This window comes from Aptenodytes patagonicus, chromosome 1 (assembly GCF_965638725.1).
Source record: "Aptenodytes patagonicus chromosome 1, bAptPat1.pri.cur, whole genome shotgun sequence".
Taxonomy (NCBI): domain Eukaryota; kingdom Metazoa; phylum Chordata; class Aves; order Sphenisciformes; family Spheniscidae; genus Aptenodytes; species Aptenodytes patagonicus.
In genome coordinates, this window is record NC_134949.1 from 147,719,884 (window position 1) to 147,745,104 (window position 25,221).

Here is a 25,221-nt window from a genome sequence, read left to right on the forward strand (position 1 = left end):
AACCTAAAACCTTTTTGGAGTCTCAGAAGTAAATTGGCCCACTCTTTTTGCAGCTGATATGTTTCTTAAACTGCATTACTTTCATATTCATTTTTTTACATTTCATATATTCATTTTTTTATTCCTTTCATTTCTTGGCAAAAGGACTCCATTAATTTGTTTCAGGGTTGTTATGTTTTGAGCACCTAAAGCCTTTCCTGCTGCGTTTAACCTGCAATCGCTGCTACATTTCTTCCTGGGAGGAAGGAAATGGTTGTTGGATTTGTGCTGCATTTGGATCTAAACAAACACTATGTAAGAGTTTAATCAAAGACCTAAGCTTTTATGTCAACAGTCTGCATGGAAGCTTACCATGTTTACTACATACATTCTATGTTGACATTTATGCTCCAGGAAAACTCCAGCAATAATAATTTGTCTTTGGATGATATCGTAGGTTCTGTGAGTGTTGGATCATCTGAACTAAAACTGTGTTCTTTGGTTTTGCTTGAATATGTAGGTAGTTGCTTCTGCTTTATAACTGCACAAATGGTTTTTCTTGGATCCAGATTTCCTATGTAAATGCTGCAATGAGTTAACATTCAGTTCCATTAACCTTGGTGAGAACATCATTTCCGGTCAACTCATTCAATATAATATCCACTGGAATGCCATTAAAAAAGGTGCATAAACACAGCCACAAATTTTATTCCAGGAAATATTTGCCTACCTTTTTGTGTGTGTGTTCAAAGCCTCGCTTCTTCTTGCAAAGACCAAATTTATCTTTCCACAAAGGTACAAAAATGTCAGTGATGCCTTACACTGACTTCTGTAAGTCTGCTTTCTCTCACCCATCCCACAGCATTCCTGAACCCCCATTTTTACACATAGCATTATTCCTTCTTTTTTTTGCTTTGTTCTCTTTTATCCTGCAGTGAAATGGTGCAGGAGTTAATACAGCTTTAGTTCCTCATGTAGTGAAATTTAGTCTTTAATCTTTTAAAGGATTTGATTTGCCCAATAGACAAATCAGTGGCATTGTTTTAAATACATGGATTTATCAGGGAACTGCCTTCGTTGTTTCTGGTCCAGTTTGACTTTTTGCCTTCACAGATGATGTGGGAATGGGATCATTTATCTAGGATTTTGGGATTCTGCCTACCTCTGTTGGGACAGCAACTCCAGCTGTCTGCCTGATGCCCAGAAAACCCATTCGAACAGCCAGTACACAAACGCAGCTCCTGTTCAGTGGCTCTGAGCTATCCAGAACATACGCTGCACACACCAACCATCCGCTCCCTCATTCCATGGTCAGATTTGCAGTGGACATCAAGGGTAGGCAGTGGGTGCTACAGCTTTGCCCAGGACAAATACAAGGGCCACAGTACTGTGCACGGTAAACTCCTGGACTTACTGTAGGTGGATCCATGCAAATCAGCAGCCTTTCCTGTTACTTTTGGGCTGTTCAAGAACCAAAATGAGGCTATCTGCCATAGGTTGCCCATTTTGTCAAAGTGCCTGGGATCCTTTTTGTCTTTAATCTGTTCATCTTTACAATATTGTAAAGGGCTATAAAAACATTGCCTTTACACAGGGAGGGAGCAGTGTTCCAGATAAAAAATGAGTAGGATTTAGACAAAATTCAGACAAATCTGAAATTATGCTCCTCCAAATATGACCAGCTGCGATTTCTTTTGCAAGGCTTCTAAAGTTAATTATGTCTCTTTTAAAGTTGCTTGCTTTCTGTCCCTGGAAATATGCAGATTTGTCTCAGACTTCACAGGGCTGAGAACTTATCAGATATTCCTAAACACAAAAAGGGTCTAGAAATTAGTCACGTTTCCAGCTATATTTCCTCAGCTGGTATTTTCACAGCATATCCACTGACTTGCATTTCTCACCAAAATGCTGATATACCTCCCAATTTCTTCTAAATAACAGAGAAAGGGAGTAGAAAATAGTGAACATGTTATCAAGATGTGTATACAGTAAAACTGTAGTGTAATACAATGCAGTAGCAGTTAGAACATTTGTCAAGTATTTGGCTGCAGTCCTGTTGTCTGCTCAATGGCATTTAAAATGATCCCTCTCCCTTCTCTGAAGGAATGTTTTATCTTTATACATGTAGGCTATACTGAGTAGAGGGACACTCTGCCCCTCTTGTTGAAACTTGTTCCTCTTGGCAAAAAAATGTTATTGTGGGTGAAAGAAGAAATAGAGAAAGAAAGCAAACACAAGCCTCACCATGGTTATCTAGATTAGCAATTTTCTTACTTCTTTGGATCAGATGAGCTGAGTGTGGTATACCATGTTGCTTAGAGCCTTTATACATTTTATACATGTTAGTACATTCAAAAAAAGGTCTTGGAGAAGGAAATGGGATCCAGGACTCCTTCCTTCAACACAAGTGCTCTCACTACTAGGCTATGGTCTAATTCTTCTGGTGTTTATCTTTTTGAGTATTGACATTTTAATTATTTACATAAATGTTAAGACATTGATGTGATATGTTGAGAATGTCAAACTCATCCACCACAAAGACTGCAATGTACTCATTCCAGGGTGAGGTTTTTGTTTTGTTTTGTGTTGGCTTTGTTTGTTTGATTTTTTCTCCTGGGAATGAGGAATACATATGAGTTCTTACAGATGTCTTCTAACCTCAAGCCAATGTTTTAATTACTATATAAAAGGAGCATTTCCTCCTCCTGCAGTGCCAAGAGAACAAGAGCAGACATAGATATCTAACTGCAGGAAGCAGCTCTGAACTAGGAGCTCTGAGAAGATAGTCTTCCAGCTAGTCTTGAAACATATTTGTAGTAGTCTTGAACTGCACTAGGAAAATGGTAGCTATGTTTTTGTCTCCTCCTTTCTAATTTTTTGTGTGTGTGCATTTAAGACCAATATAAAGGTCAACATCGACAAATGCTGGAGTAGCTTCATGAGTGCTGAAGGTAACCCCAACCAGCTTTGACTGGAAGCCTGCAACAGCTCCATCATGAAATCTGTTGTTGGCTTCCCATATGTGTCATAAAACTGAAGTGAAAGAGATTTCTTAGATATACCTGTTGTAGTTTGAGTAGAACAATATAATCTTGACAAGAAGGTATGGCCTTTGACTGCAAAGGAAAAGATATTGTGTATTTAAGTATGTGTGTATGTGTGTATATTTTTACAGTGCCAGAGAAACCAGTATATAACTCTCCCTGACATTTCTCTGGAAAAAACATACTATTATATATTACATACAATACATTGTTTATAATGCATGAGATATATGATATAATGTATTATAGAATAATATACATAATATATTTATACTACATGTATATATAAATACTCAATCAATTACAACCCAACCCTTTAATAATTTTTGTTATGTTAAGAGTTGCAGTACTGTGAGAAAGTAAAGGACAACAATTTTACCCTTGCAACTCCACAAACTACTTGGGTATAGCAGGATGTTTTCATATTTTATCAATGGTTCGCAAGAATAAACCTTTTTTTTCAACTTAGTAAACAGTAGTCTTATGAAATTTTTTTTTTTTTTTTTTTTTTAAGAAAGGTGACTTTCACACCTCAGAGAATCAGCTGGAAAATTACTGTGTCCCTTAAAAAAATACATTTCCGACAAGCAGAGTTTCATCTGCTACACAGATTTCCTGAGAAACAAGCTCTCATCAGCTAAGATAATAATTGCATTGACGCAATTATGGGGTTTTGGGCTGCTCCCCTGGAAAATTGTGTTGCTTTATTTATCAAAATCCATAAGCTTAAACACTTTTTTATGGTCCTGCTATGTTACTTGCAATTTTGATATAATTGGGAAGATAGTGGTTCCTTGTTGCATCATTTATTTAAGTCTTAATAGAAAACTACCTTGTGATTACTGAGATTTTGGAACTAATATTAAACTAAAGCAACTGCCTGAGGACTGAAATGTATTATAATTCTTAGCATAATTTAATTGGGAAAAAAAAAAAAACAACAGGGCAGAATGAAAAGGAATAATTTTGGTTGCATCACTTCAGATCTCACTGGCTACATAAAAGGAATCTAATTTGAATTAATTGATCAGAATTCATTCTAACAGGTACATAGGTAAGTCAGATTTTTTGACCTTTTCATTTCATAGTTCTCTATATAATATCAAAGAACTTAGTCTGACACCTGAGGGGAGGCATAATATGTTACAGAACGCAAGTGTTAATAGATTTCCAAGAAGTACATAATGCTTTAGGTATCTGTCAAAACATTAAGGAGTTAGTGGTAATATAGTTTATAGAGATGCAAATAGAAAAAGTTGAATAACAAACCCTGTCTGTATTCTGCTAGAGTAGTTAGTTATTCAACAGAGAGAGTATCAGAGAAACTTAATTTTAGAAACTCAGGTAGTCTAATTACAACACCCAAAGATTTGAGAGATTATAGATAGCTTCCCATTCAAAGCACAAAACACAAAGCTACTTATTACTTGACTTCAGATTCACCATGAGAATACTACAAGTAATCTTTTGTATGATGTGCAATTCACAGAGATGGAAGAAATAAGTTATCTAAAGAAAAATTAAAGTTCACATTTTATATTGAAATAAAAACAATTTCAAAATTGACTATCTGATTAAACCAAACAGGTATACAATTTAAAAATTAAGTTTTTTGAAAATTCCACATATTTGGGCTCACACTGGTAGGAACATAATAACCTCTTTGTAGTTAATACATTGTCACTAAAAAGTACGTAACAGAGGAAAATCCAGAGAACGTCTATAAATAAGTGGTAGTTCAGTGATATACGGACATTGCTTTGTGCTGATTTTGATGCAACAAGGCAACAAAAGACCTTTTACAATATTTTAAGACACAAAAATCCACACCCAAATTATAAAAATGTGTAATAAATAATAATTAAAATAATCTTGCAAGCAAAATATTTTTTTTTTCCTAAAACTTTGTGGCAAGAGATATATTCTGATACTTTCTCTTATACAGTATATTATGAGGTTTGAGAAGAGTGAGCAGGGAATAACGAAAGACAGAATAATTTATTAGGGACCTCCACCTATATATGTCTTTTTCACGCAAATTTTTTAAATTATTTGAACACACAAATAAATTGAGACATCTCAAAGAGTGGGCTCTAGACTAACTGAGCCAGCAGTTCTGTCTTTAAAGCAAGTAGCAACAAATCAGAGGCAACAAAGATGGGAAACCCTTCAGCCATTCCTATCTCTTCCTTCACTATGCTGAGTTAAGCAGTTTAGGCACTTTAAAATAACTGGACTTTAACAGTTTAACAGCTGACTCATTAGCATAACATTCAGTGACCAAATCTCTACGGTCTGTCCTAGATTTTGACCTGAAGTTAGATGCCTAAATATCATCTGATGACTCAAAATTCCTGTCAGACAATGGGCAGAAAGATGCACCAGGTGATGGTGATCCATCTGCTCCTGGGATTGGCACCTGAAACAGGTCAGGTTAACTACTTGACTCAGCTCGCACCTAGATGTCTAATCTTCAGATGTAAAACAGGGTAAGTCAGCTGATTATTGTCATCTATTTCTAATACAACTACAATTTAGAAAAAAATTTCTTTTGTAGCAAAATGCCCGATTGGTACCAATGAAATGAAAAGCCTGAAAGGAAACCAAAATGAGTAGAGTAAGAAAAGGGAACCTTGACATAAGGGCCAGGTTACATCTATATAACATGGGTTTCATAATCATATAAGCTTAATTTTTAAAAATAATATTTGAGAACTACACAGAAGGTGACAGATTGAACAGTTAGACGTGAAAAACTGAAATAAACTTCAGTTTTAAACTAAATGATACTAATGATGCTGAAAAACAGCAAGATAGATACATCCCTGAGATAAAAAATAGTAGTTACAGAAAATGATATTATAGATGTTAAACTAGGCAAACAAGAGGAGTATTTGAACTGATAAACAGATGATTAAGATGAGTTTGAAAGGTATGAATGCAAAATGGAAAAAAAAAATGGTACTTTGCTTGGCAGTAGTGTGACAGTAACAGATTGAATAATGGAATAAAATGAACTGTAGACTTTTTTTCCAAAAAAAAAATATTATCACAAGTTTTCTAAACCTAATATTGACAATACTAGTATAAGAAGCCACAAGCTACCCCTCATTTCATAGAAAAAGAATACTTGGGATATGAGCTCATGGGATATACCTCATGGTTGAGGTAGCTTCTGCTCTAGTAAACTACACAGGAAGGAAATGCTATTTCAATATCAGAAGATGGTCCTTGGTCATTGCCCAAATAATTTTCAAAGGAATTATGAGTTTGCCTTTCAAAGGTTGTTATTTTTTCTGGAAACTTGGCCTTACTATGGTTCTCGCTGCCACAGAAGAAAGATTTATAACTGTTACCCTTGCTGGCCTGGCCTGATTATAATATAAGTGACTAGAACTTGTCACCTAGATGCTGCTCTGAAATGTTAGATGTTATTTTTCCTCAATCTCTCCTTAAACATTGTCATGTTGCTATATGAGGCATTAAATCCTGTAAGCTGGATGTAGGGGAGAGGAGAGAGGAAAGCGTCAGCAAATTTTTAGAACTTTGTCCTCCTGGCTCAGGCTATGTGGTGAGCATGGTGGGGGAGCTGGGGGCTGTCTGGTTTGGGTTTCATTTCAGGAACTTTATGGTGAGAATTAGCAAGCAGATCTAGGGCATGAGGATGATGGTTCACGTGATGCTTTTGAAAGCCTGATAGATATGTGCACAACATGTGAAATGTTTTAGGATTAATGAGGTGCACACAGTTGATGAAGAAGAGGTAATATTAAGGAAAGTTGTAAGCTCTCTTGGAACATATATGCTTTTCAACACTGGATGTTGCCAAATACTGTAAATAAGATGATGAGCACAAGGAATAGAATTACTGTCATGGTGTGAAAGCCAGACAAGAAAAAGACATTAATTTCTTTCAAGGCTTGAATTTCAAGCAAATGTGTAACATAAAAATTCGAATTGTGTCTACAGTATTTTTATGGTATCCACTGATATTTTGAGAAATGCTAGTTTATATGATTTAGTAAATTCAGTATAATTGGGGGTTTATTTTTCATTTCTTTATAGCAATAACCTTCAATTAACATGGAATTTCACTTTAGATGTTTATAGTTTTCTAATTTATTTTTCCCCCAATGAATGATAATTTAGAAAATGGCATTATTTTTGCATTTTGACATTATTTTTGAAATTTAGGCAAAATCATTTAGCCATTTCTGTGTTATAACGACATGCTTCATACGTCAGTATATTTAAAAATAATATAAATCTCCAAACCCTTTCAGGTTTGAAATAATTTTGTAATGATTTTATGTGCCATTTCAAATTTGTAATGCTTTTAACCAAAGACTATATAATCTGCTTAGAAATTGAACTAACAAAGTTCTGACTTTTGCATGCTAAAATAGTGATACAAACACGTACTCTATGATGAGCCCGACTATACAAATATTACCTTATTTAAATTTTCACAAAGGAAGATTTGTGTAACAGCAAGACCTTGTGATTCTTTTTTTTTCCTATAAAACATATGTGAATAATTTTAAATATAATTTGAGGGTATTCTGACATAAACAAAGAAATGTCTCTAATTTCCCTAGTTAAGAGTTTAATTTTATCTCGAGTCCCGAAGAAAACTTCCACTCATGCCTTTTACAAACATCCAACTCTGTTTTACTTTTTCCACATTCACTACAAAGCCTGTGATCCATATGGTATTTTATTCTGCCCACTTTATACAGCTCAGAAAATGCTAGAATCAAGTTCTTAATGACTTAGGAACTACTGTCCTACCACAGGGGAAACCCATGTTAATGTGAGCCTGCAGAACTGGCTTCTTCATCAGCTGCTTCCCAACTACCCATGGAGTACACCAGCTGGCTCGTCCTGAATTATTTCACTTAGACATGCCTACCATTCCCTGAGAACACACATTTGGAGAAAGAGAATGCAGTGTTGAGGTGATCGAAAAAAAGAAACAACCAAAACACCCTGCCCCCGAATCCCCCCCAAGTTGTTCTCTGAAGGAGAACAGGGCACCCTAACCACAGGGTAATTTTCAGTGCTGAAATCAGACTAACATAAGGTAGTTTGTTTTCACCACACAGAATTACTGGTGAGTTCTTATGTATTCTAAAGTGGGGGTTTTGGTTTGTTCATTGCTCAGGAATGGCATGGCCTCAGGCTTTTCACACTTCAGAGATGCAGTGAAGGGAATGTAATACCACTTAGCCATTGTCAATCACAATCTTGAATTCTCTCATTACTATTTCACTTTCTTTATACATTTTTTTTTTACATTATCCTTAAATACTGTATCTATAATGTTTCAGAATTTATAAAGTCAGAAGTGTAGTCGGTACTGCTTGACTGTGAAAGCAGTCTGTAGTATGCTTTCTGTTTGATACAGAGTGTTTACTGCTAACAGTAAACCAAACCAAAGCTAATATATCACAGAACTGCATAGATCAGCCATGGTTCTTGTAGGTCTTGGATGCTACAGATCTATTGTTAATATCATTGCTAGTACCACAGAGCATTATGTTGTGGTTTAACCTCAGCCAGCAACTAAGCACCACACAGCCACTCGCTCACTCCCCCACAGTGGGATGGGGGAGAGAATCGGAAGGGTAAAAGTGAGAAAACTCGTGGGTTGAGATAAAGGCAGTTTCACAGGGAAAGCAAAAGCCGCGCACACAAGCAAAGCAAAACAAGGAATTCATTCACTGCTTCCCATCGGCAGGCAGGTGTTCAGCCATCTCCAGGAAAGCCGGGCTCCATCATGCGTAATGGTGACTTGGGAAGACAAACGCCATCACTCCAAACGTCCCCCCCTTCCTTCTTCTTCCCCAGCTTTATATGCTGAGCATGACGTCACATGGTATGGAATATCCCTTTGGCCAGTTTGGGTCAGCTGTCCTGGCTGTGCCCCCCTCCTAGCCCCGCCCCCGCATGCACCTCTAGCCTTCTCAGTCAGTAGAGCATGGGAAGCTGAAAAGTCCCTGACTAGTGTAAGCACTGCTTAGCAAGAACTAAAACATCAGTGTGTTATCAACATTGTTCTCACCCTAAATCCAAAACACAGCACTGTACCAGCTCCTAGGAAGGAAATTAACTCTATCCCTGCTGAAACCAGGACAATTACTATCACAATCTATATGAGCTGCTATGACAGTAGAAGAACAATAATGATAATAAAAACTACAGAATTTAAAATTCTGAAAATTTAAAGCCAGATCTTTGAAATGTCTAAGTTCTGGAAAATTCAACAACAACAAATTTGTGTATTCGTAAATTAACTCCATAGATCAATTTCTTGTTATTGACAGAATTAAGTGAAACCACAGAGATATGGCTTTCAAAGTAAAAAAGGTTGTAAGTAGTCAAAATTAAGATAACAGCTCTTAAATATTCTAGGTGGTAAACCAAATTCAGACTTTAGAGCAGATATATGAACTTCAACCGTCTTCAGAGATTTGACAGTGCTTATGAATCAGCACTGGTGATCTATATCAAGGCTACGTGTTTATCTTCCATGTGGGTTTTTAAATTCACAGATTTTCTGGTTTTAGTTCTCCCCCCCTTACCCTTTCCTCTCCTCCCCTCCCTTTTCTTGCTTTTTCTTTTCATGTTTGGGACATTAACAGCTGACTGGTGTCATTTGGTACCTTAATTTGGTATTTACTTGAGGTAATTAGAAGTTAAGTGGTTCTTTCCATATTCATATACAATTGGATCACACCAATTTTCTCACCCTGAGGTAATGTGGTACATCTACAAATGAAAGGATTGCCTCTGCTGGTTTTCTGTTACCAAATATCTGCCCATCTTGAGATGCAACCTCCGTTGAGTAATCAGGAGTTTGAAAACACTGTCTTTATTTCAGGAGGAATTGATATACAAATCAGCTTTCTTCTAACACCAGGTCTCATCTTCAAAGAGAAAAAGAGAGAAAAGAAAACCTGTATGATCAGAGTTTAAACTGTATTCTGGCAGCCTAGAGAGCAGGACATTGTTCTTACTCTTAGAAAACATAAGGATGCTTTATAGCTACTCATTTGATTCATGCATATTTGGAGCACACATCACAGCCATACCCAGGATATGTTTCTTGCAGAGCTGGATTGTCTTTGTTAGTCTAAGTCTATCATATGTCTCCCCTGAACTGTCCACTTTCAGATGGTTATAGGCAAATACATTGAGATTTATATATCACTGTAGAAGCGTACATGACTTCAACACTAGCCTGTAAATGAACAACCACTTCAGTAGACTTTCCACTTTTTAGGAATTTTTTTGTTAGTATTTGCAAACTGTGTTACCTTAATAGTAGGCTACAGCTTTATTCTCACTGGTATGATGTTCATGGGTATGAAAGTTTTTATTTTTAACAACTCCTCCTCCATGATGCAATTGAGACCAAAAAAGTTCTCATCTTCTTTCCTAGCAGAATGTATGTATTTTTAACTTGCAAGGTGCATTAATGTAGAAATTATGACATTAAATAACCACCACAAGACTTTTTTTCCCCACCCCCTGTATTTCACCCTTATAGTAAACTTTTACGGCTTTTTTTAGGCTTTCACCAAGTAACATAAATAGTTCTGCACCAGATGCTTTCTGTGCTCAGTTCTGTAATCTAGGTCCATACAAGCAGTCTTCTCTGCTCATACAGTGGCTTAACAACCCTAAAGCACTGCTGGAAAAGAGAGTGGATAAAAGAGCAAAGCAGATTCATTCCTTCCCAATCTGATAAGGTTTACTGCAAAGGACTGTGACAACGCTTCTGATATGGCAATCTGAGCACCAGAGGAAAATGTGATGCATATTCAACTTCTTCATCAGTCACCTGTTTTTACTTATAAGCTCTCTGTATTACCTGTATTTTAAATCCTACAGGGCAGTAACTTGGTATTTATACCCAAAAGTGCCAAACATACATGTATTCAGAATTTTTAGTTATTATGTATCTTGAGATGTGCATGAACCTCATGAGCATTGTCAGAGCTCTGAGACTAAAACATATCATGAATGTTAGTAAACTCTTATGGCCATCTCACAGATGCAATATGCAATAAAAAATGAGACACTGTCAAAGGTAGACCCCAAATACTTAGGAATTAGCAAATTTCATTTTTTTTTATTTCTGGAAAAGAAGGATAAGCATATGTGTCATGTATACAGAGACAAGTATATGTGTGCATATTTTATGTATATATCTATATAAAAATAATGCTAATAGTGTGAAGCATTGAAACATATTTGAAAGAAATAAAAGTTCCTTTATTCCTTCTTTGCATTCCATATCATACGGTATGTTCTAGTCCTCAATTGTAAGTCAAAGTGTACCAAAACTGATTTTGTTTGATCTGCCCATAGGATTCAAATGATTGCTATGATCTGTGTGTGCATTATGAACTTCAGCTCAATTCACATTTGCTAAAAGATGGTTAAGTCTTCAGTGAAACCAAAGCAAGTTTCTATAAATCTCCATCTCCCATGTAGTTGATGTATCTCATTTTGAACTGACTCTTCCTGGGATATTTTCTGCTCATTTTAATTCAAAACTCATGAGATGGGAAGCTAAGGAAATAGAAATAGCTACATATTGAATAGATCTTTCACACTATTTTTCTAAACTGAATTATTTTATTATATCTCTGTTTTAACATGCAAAGTGAAACCTTAGCATTGGTCATGTTCAATAATTAGTCTTAAGTAACTTTCAATTTCTAGAGTACCTCTTTTGATGAAATAGTTTTCCAAATATCAATTTTTGGTAACAAACAAAGGAATATAAACACATAATCAACAGTTAGGAGCATAGTACAGAAATAAACTGCCTAAAACATAATTTCAGGGTTTATGACTGCAGGAAGCATGGAATACTCACTTAATCAGAAGGTAGTCAAGGTTTTCTACCCATGCTTTTACTTTACCTGCCACCTTGCACACTAAAACATTATCATGTTGGTATGTTGGGAAGGTACTAGAAATCTGTAGTAGCTGTTTACCTCATGAGTATGTATATTGATAGTTTAAATCATGTACTACAATAAGGTAATATTGTACAACAGAGAATTCTGCTTACTACAGCTTACACTATTTACTACAGTGTAGCTAATCATTAAAAGTCCCAGTTCTGTCAGTAATAATGTTGTGAATAAGTGGAACACACACCTGTTATATTCTGGAAAGCTTTTGGAAGCTGAGAATACTGAGCCCAAAGAAACAAACAAACAAACAAACAAACAAACAAACAAACAAACCACCTACAAAACCCAAATGTGTGATCGCCCCAAAACCCTCCCTCCCCCTCAAGACCCACATAAAATCAACGTTCACAATTCCTATGGGCCTTGTTTCTACATGTCTATTTCTTTGTTCTGTTCTCAAATTCCCCTCAGCCCCGTTCTGTCTAAATGACTGAAAATGCACAAACAAAAGTTGCTGTAAGCCTTCTCTGAATCATTTCTATTTAATGCACTGAAGACTGTTCAGAGTTTGTTCAAGTTCAGTGCACCTGTAATTTTATATTTTTAATAATTTTGTTTCTGTTCCTCCTGTAATAGTATCTAAAATTTGAAGAATAACAATAAAAATATTTTAAATGTTATCAATGTGCTGCAATTCAGCATTGCTCCCTATCACTTTAATACTTGATTTTTTTTCTTCAAAAGCAAACCCACAGCAATGAAAAGTTATTTTTATCTTGAGATCAAAAGAACAACAGCACTACCACCACTCATTATTGAATTAAACCAGAAGAAGTAAAATCATCTACAATAAGAATGTCCAGAGTAGGGAACTTTCTTAGACCTTTGTTCCAATATATTTAATCAGTGATGAAATTCTCAGGAGATACAATTACATTTTAGATCCTTACCATGTTAACTGTGGACTTTACATAGTTCCTAATACGAAACTCCCTAAATAATATGTAGTTATCATAAGTTCTCTAAGAAATATTTTTTTTATAAACATGTCTGATCTAGGAGATCAACACTTGCATTTTCAACCAATTATAAACTCAGATATAATTTTGCTTTGATCAAATCTGTAAGAAGAAAAATACTTATTTTATCTAGTAGGTATTTAAATCTGAATTTTCTTGGTCAGTTCTGTACCAGCATAAAGAAACAAATACAGATTCTTGATTTGTAACTTTCAATCCTTCTTGTATTACAGAGCTACCCAAATAGGATCTTTTAAAAAAATATTTTATTTTCTTTTTTATTTTTGTCTGTTAGTTACTTAACAAAACTTCTTTTTTTCTCTTCTTTCTTTTTCTTTTTCTGCATGTTTACCTTTTGGACAAAGTACAGAATTACTGCACAGTACTTATGTTACATAACTTATACATGTCTATATCTGAAGTAAACTTGAGAGAAGTAATTTCTTGGATATTTTATAGTCGAGTTTTAAATGTGACTTAATATTTCCCTTGTAAATTAGTTTTTCAGAATGACTGTCTGGACATGTCTTATAAGAAAAACTGAAATCCTCCAACAGGAGACTGCTTCTGTCTCCAAGGAAGTTTTTCCCTCTGGCAGGCAGATGTGTAAAACCAGTTTTGGTCTTGCAGTATAGGCAATCAGCATGCCTTACTGAGACAAAATGTGTGGCAGATGCTCTTGATAGATTGTTAAGTACATGGCTTGGCTTTTTAAAGTTCATTTTAATACATAAATAATATAGTTGCAAAATAGTTGTACACTCACACTTAATCACTTTCAGCAAAATCAATATTTCCTCTCTGAATTTAATAGGAGCCAGTGGAAATAAGTAGGAAACCTCTAATAAAAAGCAGTAAGTGACATTTTGCTTACAGCTTTGTTCATACCACCTTCAAGCTCACTGCACCATTCATGACCTCAGGAACTTGAATTTATTCACCAGAAACAAAATTCCAATCTCTCAGCATTAATCTGTGCCCACAGAGTTGGCTAACAGTTCCCCACACCACCTGTCTCCGCCGCAAAAAAATTATTTTTTTTAACCACAAGCTGTTACTTCTGAGGGTAATGCATTTTTGTACTTCATATGTCATAATAAACATGACAGGTTGTTAACACAAAGCTAAGGCTATTTCACAGACCTTAGAGATTAGCTGGGAAAAGCCCTTTTAACAGCAACATACCAGGATGTGCCAGTTATTCCCAGAGTGCTCTGAAAGAATGATTTCAGATATGACTATGATAAGAACATATTTTGCCTCCCTCTGGCTTCCTACATGTATATGGTATTTATGTGTAGACATAGATATGTCTAGTTAATAGAGAAAAAGTTCTGTATATTTGCCGTGCATCAATGTTTAATATTTTGTACAATGATCATTTTAAAGTCTTGCTTATTTCTACCTACCAATGTGTCTATTTATCTACCTATTTATGAAATGCATCTATTACTTTGTATGAATGAGGGGGGTTACCCTACAAACTTTTATTTCCAAAGAATCGGTGAATGTTTTTGTGCAATTCATATTTATAAATTTCTCTGCTTTACTCACTGAAAAAGAAAACAGATGTTGGGGTAGGCACACAGAGTATCACGATCCTTTAAGTCTCAAAACTGGAATGCTTTTGCCGATTCCTTTCTGACAGCAAAGACAATACTGTGATCGTCCAAAAACCCATGGGTATTTGTCATGTGAAGATTTTTCCATTTCCTTCCTCAAGCCCCCGCTTGCCTTATCATTATCCTATAGATGTTATTGTGTCTAAATCTCACCTTTTCAATTGCTATTTCTTCTTTAGTCCATAATAGGTTCTGTTTTCTGACAGTTATTCTCCCTCTCATCTCCTCTCTTCATACCTAGTTAGCTTTCAGTGCTGTGTTAAGAACCTAAGGATGATAATTTGCCAGTTTATAAATACATCTGAGATTACAGGCTTTTCGTGCTCAGTCATGCGATAGGATATTAAGATAACTGTTTAGTGGTAGATTTACAACAACACACTCTGATCTGACTATTTATTATGTCTTTCAAGTTCTGGGAAAATTGTTGTATGTTCCTCTTCTTTAAGAACTATAGTTGCAGTTGTTTTTTGCATGTTGTTTTGCAAACATTTTCCAACTTATTCTAGAAGTTGCTTGTATGATTCATAGTCAGCCCTAGGGACATAGCACTTACCGCCATCCCATTATAGCCTGTTCACATAAGAGCTCTTCACTTGTTCCAGTCTTCAGAGAAATTTCACGAATAACTGCACAAGTTGTCAAAGATAATAAATAATTTGAGGGGAGAAAGAAATCTCTATAAATACAAAAAGTATGTAATGGCAAATATTTAATGTTGTTTAAACAGGCTTATTTACTTTTTATTTACTGTAATTTCAGATCATTAGTGATATTTAAGCTTTAAGGACTTTATTTCTTTGGGAATACATTACAAATTATACATATACTTACTGGACAACTATGATTTTAACAGCAAGTGGTTTCCCTTTTCTGACATCATGTGAACACAAGATATCCACCTTGAACAAACAGCTTTATTTTCCAGTACAGAATTGTCTAGTGTCCCAACAGCAAGAAATGTGAGGTGTATTGGCATTACTGTCTGTGGATCTACCTATGTATAACTGAGCCTGAGGGAACATTAATCTAGGGCCTGACACTGTCAAATTTTGTGTTTAAACTCCTTAGCTCTGGGCAATGTCTTCATATGAGCCAAGAAAATGCCTCTCTTCTTCCTCTCCAGCCCTGTGAAATAATCTGTGTGAATCACCCTTCACACAGAAGCATTGGTGCTGCTTAGGAATTCTCCCTTAACTCCTCTTTGCTTCATCCACGGATAATGCACAGATAACTTCACGGATAACTGCTTTATACAGATACTGCATCTAACAAAATCTTGACGTTGCAGCGACACGACACATAGCAATTGTCACTATATATGAGTTATCTGTTATCAGACTACTCCTTAAATTGAGAACATACTGTTTTCTCATTATCTGTACTACAGTTCAATATTTACCCATCACTGTGATCAACCTTTTACTTTAGTAATAAAAATGCAAGACACTATCACCATGTGGCCCTGTAATACAGTATTTCCATTGCTAGTAACATGCTTTGTACTGAATTTGCAAAACCTCAGGACTGAGTTTTGTCAGGTTTCCTCTGTCTGAACATTTGTTGACCTGCCTGCAGCCTTGATTTGACTGTAACAGCAATTTCTCTGTTTGACCAGGTATCTATGGCTCATTTGTTTTACTTTTGTTTATCTTTATGTGGTACAACCATAGTTTTATATAGATAGCAGTAATAAGCAGTTATTCTATGTAGAATAAGACATTTACGACTCTAACACACTGAAGTGGTGTGGACAAAAACAGGCCTGGTACGATAGCAAGGATCTTCAAAAAAGTGGAGAGACAGCGTGCAGCATAGAGAGGTACCTGCATGGGAGGATTAGAGATGGGGCACAGGCTTGGATCTGAGGACCATGAACTGTGAGCAACTCACTAATCATCAGTTAAAGAAATGCAGGTGGGCAAAACTCGGTTTTGGGTTGCAAAGGAAATAAAGAAATAGTATCTAACATACATAAAAGGCACCTTATATAGTACATTTGAATATAACAAGGAGACGCAGATAAGTGGAGTATGCATGTAAATGTGTATTACAAAAAAAAAAAACATATAAAAAGACTCTGAAAGTGTCTCCTATAGTTAGGAAGAAGAAAACATTGACATGTAGATCATATTCCTCCCAGTGAATGACTCCAGATACCGACAACTCTCCGTAATATGCTCCACACCCCCACCCCACCACCAGAATGAAACACCAGGAGCCAGAGGAGCATGGAAAGAATGAACATAAAACCAGGAAAAGGGACAGAAACTAAGAATTGTGTGTGCTACATTTGTAATTATATTATTAGTTTTACTGAGGCTTTTTCTGTATAGACTGTGCTATTATTCTTTCTTTCATTTTCTGTAAAACTTAGGTCTATACTAGTAATGTTTCTTGAACTGGACTGTTAAGATTTCAGTTGTTCTAAAAATAAATGTTTGGCTTTGTGTATATATATATATGCATATATATGTATGCACACATGTGCTATATACATACATATACGCGTGCATATAAGGTGCGCTTCCTCTCTGTCTACAAAATAGATTTTGAGTATAACAACACAAATTCATGGAAGGAAATGTACATACAAGATTTTGTCTTAGGGAAGGTATTTTGATCAGTTTTTCTTTTGGTGCACACATGACAGTACACATCACTTTTCTTACATTCCTATCACTATATCCAGGGAATGTGCTTGTAAAGAAAGACCTACTCTTTATTAATGTTCCTGCAGTAAAATGTCAGGTTCACAGCAATTTGATGTAGCACTTAAATTTTATCCAAGGTCCTCCATCTGTTTCATATTTCCATATGTTGATTGGCATTTGCATGCTTACAGCATCTATCTGTCCCATGAGCATGCATAGGTTAGCGTAGTTTTTTTACCTCTGCCATGGGAGATAATATCTCCGAGATACTCTTTTCTAAGATATTCTTCCTCAAATGCTTTATTTTTCATTGATCAAATAGCTTTTCTAGCATGAAATATTATGGCTGGAGCAAAAGGCTCAGTACACAATGACCAACCTTCATGGTTTTCAGGTTCCTGTACACTGTACACTTATCTACATAGCAAAGACAGTTCGTCGCATCCTTTTCTCACTGCTGGGGACATCAACACTTACATTTTCTTGGAAATAGCTGATGATATATAGTGATATTGTATTTGTCTTTTTCAGAGATACCACATTAGCTGTTTACTTATTAGCAATTAACATATCCAAGTTTTTTACATTACTGACATTTATAGTTCTTGACTCTATAGCTTACAGCTGAAGTCTCAGAAAAACAGTTTCTTATATCTTACCAACAATAGCTTAGCCTAACAAGTATTGTTTTGTGTAAAAGTGGATCTAGAGTTTTCATATATCTCAACATACCAGCAATTGTTCCTTTATTCACTAAAATTCCTCCTAGTTTGACCTATTTCATGAATACCAAGATATACCTGCCAAGGAAGATTTAATTACTTTTGGTTAATAATTTGCAATTAACAGTAATGGTATTTGGGAAGGGTTGGGGGGGTTGTGTTTCCCTTTTCTTTTCTTTTTTTCTCTTTTTCTTTTTTCTCCCTGTATTTCTAAAAGGACTGTCTTTATCCCATTTTATTATTATTATAGAGATATTGGGTCTTAGTTGAATATTGCAACTCCACTGAAAGGAATGGGATTGAATTGGTGGCCAGCCTATTTTACTGTCTTCTCTAATACTAATTTCTTTAATCTCAAGATTCATTTGAAGTTTCCTTAGGTTTGATAAGAGTACATTCGAAAATATAATGAATCAAAAATATCGTTTTGTTTACATATAGCTACACTCAACCGGAAAACCCTGGTCACCAAAACGGTACCAAACGTGTAATCTGATGATATGACCATGATCTGTTGGTACACTAAATAAATTAATAAATCTCTTTTCTTTAGCAAAATCACAGAACATAATGTAATAGGTCACATTTTTGTCAATTATACCACTAACTTACAGAGGACAAATAAACACTGAAGGAATTTGCTTACAAGTAGTATTCTATTTGCAAGTTAACAAAGTTAACAGGGGTTTTGAAAACATCTGTCTGCATAAGCTCTTAATACAAGAAAGCAGAACTTATTAATACAAGAAAGCAGGACTATTAGAGGCATGCTTTTTGCACATTACATGTGAGTAGCTTCCACTAGTATTAACACGTACTTCATCTCAAAATGATTTTTTACTGTTAAAAGAAAACAGATACAATCAAATCTGGTGGTATAAATGTATTATGATAAGCATATACCTTTCTTGATAAATGCTGTGTAGGAAAATAAATTCAAATATGAGCAGAATCATACCTCTTCAGCATGTATAGTGTACATGTACCTATATGTGTATATAGATATTTCCTGTGTAAGGTTTTTTTGATACAAAACACCCTGTTTTGAGTCTGAAAATGAGTTTATGAACTGGCACTGAAACCTATACAAGAGAATAATTTACCAGCCACATTCTTATTCCATGAGTTTGTAATAGAAAACAGTAATTTCAACAAATAGTGGATGGTAAATTTAACTTGTTGTCAAGATTTTTTCCCTTTTTTCTTTTTCAGATATTCTTAACTATATTTAAAAGATCAGTGATGGCCCATAGGCACCTATTCAGTAGATTTTTAGAACAGAAGCAGGACAGATGTGATAGAAATGAAAATTAACACTATAAATCCATGCAAATATCATACTTACTGATTTTAAAAATCCTATACTACAGGCTGCTAAAATATAGAATAATTTTCTAATTATTGCTTTCTTAAAAAACCTGACTCCTGCAGTTATCACAGCTGAAATTTGAGCAAAAACATTAAGGTAATAATAACACATGGGACTGGTGAAGCTCTGCTCCTCTTGATTTATAACACAGCATCCATTTATAGTTAAATGAATGTGCATGCTGCCTTTGTTCCATTTCTTTCTTCTGCTTTGTTAGCCAAATGGCAGGTTGATTTTAAAATTCTTCAGTGGTTTATAAAAACTTGAATCTCAGTTGCATAATTCCTCCAGGTGCTTTCTTCATCCTCGATCTCAATAATGGTAAATTTGATCTAGGTATATGATGTTACTGAACTGTAAAATTCAAGAATCCAAAAGCCTTAAAACAAGACTTCAAGATTCAAGGAGCTGTCATTCGGGACAGCTAAAATAGGTACATGTGAGGAGCATATTTGTCTTCTGTCTATTCTAGAACAAGTTTACCCTCATTTCACTTAGAGCATATACCACATCATACAGCCTTTTGTTTACTTCAGGATGAGGATGTTCAAAAAGGCTGTTACTGTGGAATAGCTAATACATCATAATTTGTTATCCCAGGATAACTTGCTCATGCCCATAACCTCACTTAGCTGTTCTACACATCTAAGTCACAGCTATCTACTTATTCTAATGTGAGTAAAGTTCTACAGCCTTTGGGACATATTTGAGCACTCTTGTATAATACTGCATTCTCTGAACAAACCCATTGGTTTCACTTTAAAAGCTCTCAAAGACTTCAATGAGCTGTGAAATTAAGCTCTACCGTTGTACTCTTTTCAATCTGAATTTCATCATGGACATTTGTACAGCTGTTTTGTTGTATGAATGTTTGTGGAAAAGCTTTTAATTCACCTGAATCCCTGATATTCACACACGAATGACCATATACATAATACCACCATATAAACATGAAATTACTAGCAGAGTTTGACAAGGCAAAGTTGAATGAAGGTTGTGCAGGATAGACAGTCCTTATGACTAAACTGAGTCTTGTGCCTCCCTAAGGTCCCATTTTTTACCATGTTTTTGGTTTGGTTTGGGTTTGGTTTGTTTTTTTTTTTTTTAATCTAGGTGAGAATCTTTATGTCCTATGTACAGTAGAATATCATGTTTTTGTCCTTACAAGTGGCCAATATTAATTGTGGAAATATTACTGAAATCAGTAATGCTGTGTTAGTTTACAGTAGTTTAAGATTTTCCCCTTCAGGTTGGGGAGAGGAACAATATTTGAACAGATTTAACCTAAAGACTAGAAAATCCAGAAAGAAATAAAGAATAGATTTGGTTGTTGAAGAAATGCTTTATTTTAGGACAGTATTATGATTTTCAGGGAACCCAGTTCTGATTTTCAATGATTCTCAGTAACAATGCTGTGTTACTGAGAATCAGTAGGCCATGGACTGGCACTGCAGCACTTTGTGATGTTCACCTCACCAGCTGAATATCCTACTGGGTCCTAGTCAGAAGCTATGCAGAGAAGAGCAGGAATAACTTCTTTCAACAAATACCAGAGACAAACCCAGTAACACTACCAATGGAAACATTTGGGAGAGAGAGAAGAGGAGTGTGTTGTGTCAATGACACATGAAAACACAGGGAATAAGAAGCCTGTGTCATAGCACAGCCATTCCTCTCTTCGTATTCTCCAACATCCATTACTTACAACTATTCTATGCAAAGTCTGCCTGTACTTTGTAGACAGGGAGGATGGTAAGATAATGGATTACAGCCAGAAAAATAGTCTTACCATGTGAATAAGCAGCAGCACACATGAGGTGACCCCATATGATAAGATAATAAATCCTCTCAGTCTGTCTTATGTATATTAGAAACCCTTCGAGCGATTACAGCTAATGAGAAAATAATTACAGATCACAACTGGTCCATAAGGAAGATGAACAGGGAGAAAAAAGGAGCACCTATAATAAATATATTCTTTGATCGGCTCAGAGGTGGGGTGCTTGTTGAATGACCTGTCCTGGTTAAACAGGAGTACTTCATGACGATGAACAAAAGGAAATCTAAGATACAAGCACTTTCGCTTGAAAATCCTGGTAAAGATAGGTTTCAGTAGACAAAAATAGCAAGTTTTGACTGTTTCAGATCTAGCTTACTCTTTATAACTTTTTAGCATGTTTGTCTGAACAGACATTAGGTTAAAATATGAAGATTGATGAAAAAGGTACATAAGTTTCTTTCAGAGAATTTTTGCCTCATTTGAGCCAGAGTCCCCCAGCCACAAACTGTAAAGCATTTTGGAACAAGGTCAGTAGAGCTGATATTAATCCTGACTGAAGCGGATGATTCTTATAGCTATACTTAAAAGAACATTTTTTAATGGGAATTTGATGATCTTCTAGTATCTTCACAGTCTGTAACAAAGTTTGAATATGAACAGAACATATTTTTACAGTATGTGTGCATTATGATACCTTTTATTTGTCTCAGTTTCAGATTCAGTGCTCTCTGCTGCAATTTTTCTATCACCTGATATGACACAGGATGCAGGTATTGGTAAACTCAGTATAATTGTACTAAAACACTAGGTGGCCAGTGACTTTTTTTTTTTTTTGAGAAAGGCAGCATATTTGAAAAACATTACGGCCAACATGGCTTATTTGAATATTAAGCTTTTTCATATAGTTTATTGACAAACTGTGGATGAGGACATTTAGTCTGATATAAAATAGAACATTTGAGAGCTTTGTGCTGAACATTCAGTTTAGTAGTATTATCAGTAAGTGATATTGGTGATTAATATTTTTCCCATTGCAGTGTTAAAAACCACTTTTTTATCACTTGAAATATCAATTTATTACAGACTAAAGCAGCATGGTCTGAAATTATGAGAAAGTGACATATCTGTTGTGCACACACAGTCTGAGGAGCCAAATTGTCATCACAATTCTTTGATGCCTTTCATTCCTGAATACAGATTTGAAGGGGTGATCCTTGAACGTTTGTCCATCTGCCTATCTATGCATGAATATTATAAGATATAGGAAGGAATTTTTTGCAAATATTAAATTTAATTAAATGCCCTCAGAACACCAGGAGATAATACATGCATGTCATTTGTCCTGAAATATTGGCAGGCTTTTCATAGCAGCATGTGTGGCTACAGTAGGTATTAGCAACACTGCCAGCCTGACACCTGCACTAAGCAACAGACTCACCCTAAAGTAATTTAATAAAATGTCTTTTGTTATTAAACCAAGAATTGTATGTTGCCAGCCGAGGTGGAAAATAGGTCCCAGAGGTTGTTCTCCCTTATTCCATCTGCAGTTATTTTTAGGGAGCTTTAATATTTAAAAGTCTATTACTAATTTCAGCGTTGCCTGCACAAACCTGCTTTGTAGTTCTATTGCCAAATTATCCCTTGAAGGCAAGTGCTGTAAATAATTTCTCAGTTCTGTTCCTAGACACTTGCCAAGGTCATTATCTAGCTTTCCCACAATCCCTCTGACCTGACTTTGATTGTGAGTGGTAACTAAGAAACAGTTATGAGATGCAATCACAAGCTGTGGCAGTCTTATCAAAAGCTGAAGATGGTCCCTGAGCACTCTGATGAAGCCAGTGGCTCAGCTGCTCTTGCTTCCTTAATACTTCATTTATCTTTCGATTTGGTCAACCAACAAAGCAGCAACAAGAGCAAACATAAAACAGGCACTACGAAGCTGACATGACAACCAGAGAGAAAGGAGGCTCCAGAAAACCATCTGGCTGGAGCTGATTATAGAATTCCAACGTTTAACTTCTAACCAGCAATAATTGATTCTTGTGTTCTTATACTTTGCTTCCTTACCTCTCACATTGTCAAAAGTCTGATATCATTTTAAAAATGTAAATAATTATTCCATGAAAAGTTTTTCTTGAGTTGAGGCATGAGTTTCAGGATCAAAAGAATTGCAATGTAAAGTTGTCTTTGTTTTATACAGCCTTATGATGAAAAAACACACCAAAATTGAAGTATCACAAACTGCTCATTTGTGAAAGTCACAGGTTTATATGCATTAAACATAGGACAAAAAAAAAGCAAGGTTGATGTGCAAATACAGACACCTAGTTATACACTGAAAAGTAATCTTAAGTGTCCATGTGCAGTTCATGTCCTTAAGTTTAGGAACCACATAATGAGATATGACTGCAGTTATTCAAGTTCACATAGTAACTATATGGCAGACTCCTTAGCAGAATCCAGCTTACAGCCCCACATCCTGGCATCACTCAGCCCCTCTGACTTTGAGTAATACTGGTTTTTTCTAAATCTAGGCATTTGGCCTCTACAGATTGACAACCTGAAAATTAAAATACTTTACAAGCTTCTGGCATTTCAGGGTGAAATCTGGTCCCAGTAGAGAGAAAAGAATATTTACCCCATTTCAACTGTTCACTTCAAGGAGAGATGCGGGGGGGGGGGGGGGGGGGGGGCGAGGAAAAAAAAAGGAAAGAAGAAGGACAGAAAGAAGAGAAAAAGAGAGAAAGAAAGAGGGAAGGAAAGAAAATGGAAAAAGAGAAATGTCAGGCTTCTGACTCCAAAAAATTAAATGCTGCAAGAAATGCATTACATTCTTTTACTTTTTTAGTGAATAAATTATGTATGTAGTATTTTAGTCATAGGCTATTTTAAATTCAAAAGCTACATCTCTACTATTAAATGAAATAGTCAGGCAATATTCCTAGGAGCTGGAACTTGATTGTGCATATTGTTAAATTCTTAAGGTAGAGTCTCACACAGTTTTTTGTCTGGGCCAGTCAGCATGCTTCTAAACAACTTCTGGGCACAGTCAGAGATTTACCAAGGTACAAGGAGCTTTCTGCTTCTGAATAAGCATTTGCATAAGACTATCTTATTTTAGGAGATGGGAGAGTTTGATAGTATGAAAGCAATTATTCTATGTCTGTTCACTTGAGTGCTAGAGAATAATCCTAACATCTTTTAATTTGTTTACATAGACACAATAACACTCTAATTTGAAAAACAGAATGTAATTACATTATATACAATATTTTATACAGTAAGAGTGTATTCAATGCTAAATACAATATTTCTGAGAATTTCATTCTGAACAAAAAACTATTTAAAAATTTATTTTATTTTAATCCATGCAAAGCAAGACCAGAATCTCACCAGCACAATTTTTAATTTGCGTTTGCCCATGACTCAAATTGGGGCAACACAGTAAATACTTCTGTATTAAGATCTACTTTTGTTTTACAGGTGTGGATGATTCATTTCATAATTTTAACCAGCCTATAATACATTTAATCAAAAATAATTTATACAAAGGAAGAAAAATATTTTGTGCCTCTGTGTTTCTTATTGTAGTATTTTGAACTTAATTAACATTTTTTCAGTAAAAAAAAATTTAAGTGGTTTCCTTCTACAGTTGGATAATTAGTTCTTTGTGAGTTTAAAGTATCTCATTCTCCACATGATATTTCTTATACATTATAAAGATATACACTATAAAGATATACATTATATTTATCCTTTGGATATCCATGTAGGAAACATACACTCATCAACATAGGTCAGGGTTTGGGTTCATTTGTTTCTTTCTTTTTCTTTTTTTTTTTTTTTTTTTTTTTTTTTTAATGAGAATACTATGTTTAACTGAAAAATACAATTTTGAGCCACCTGAATTAATAAATTTACTAAATATTTCTTTCTATTATTCTGATAACAAGTAATGGATCAGAAAAAAAAAAAAATCAGGTAGAAATATTACTTTTAAATTGAGTTATATTTAATTTAAAAAGGAGGGTCAGAAATGGTCTGCACATGAGCGAAGGAACCTTTCCTGTTTCAGTATAATACTGAACTCTGTCTTAAC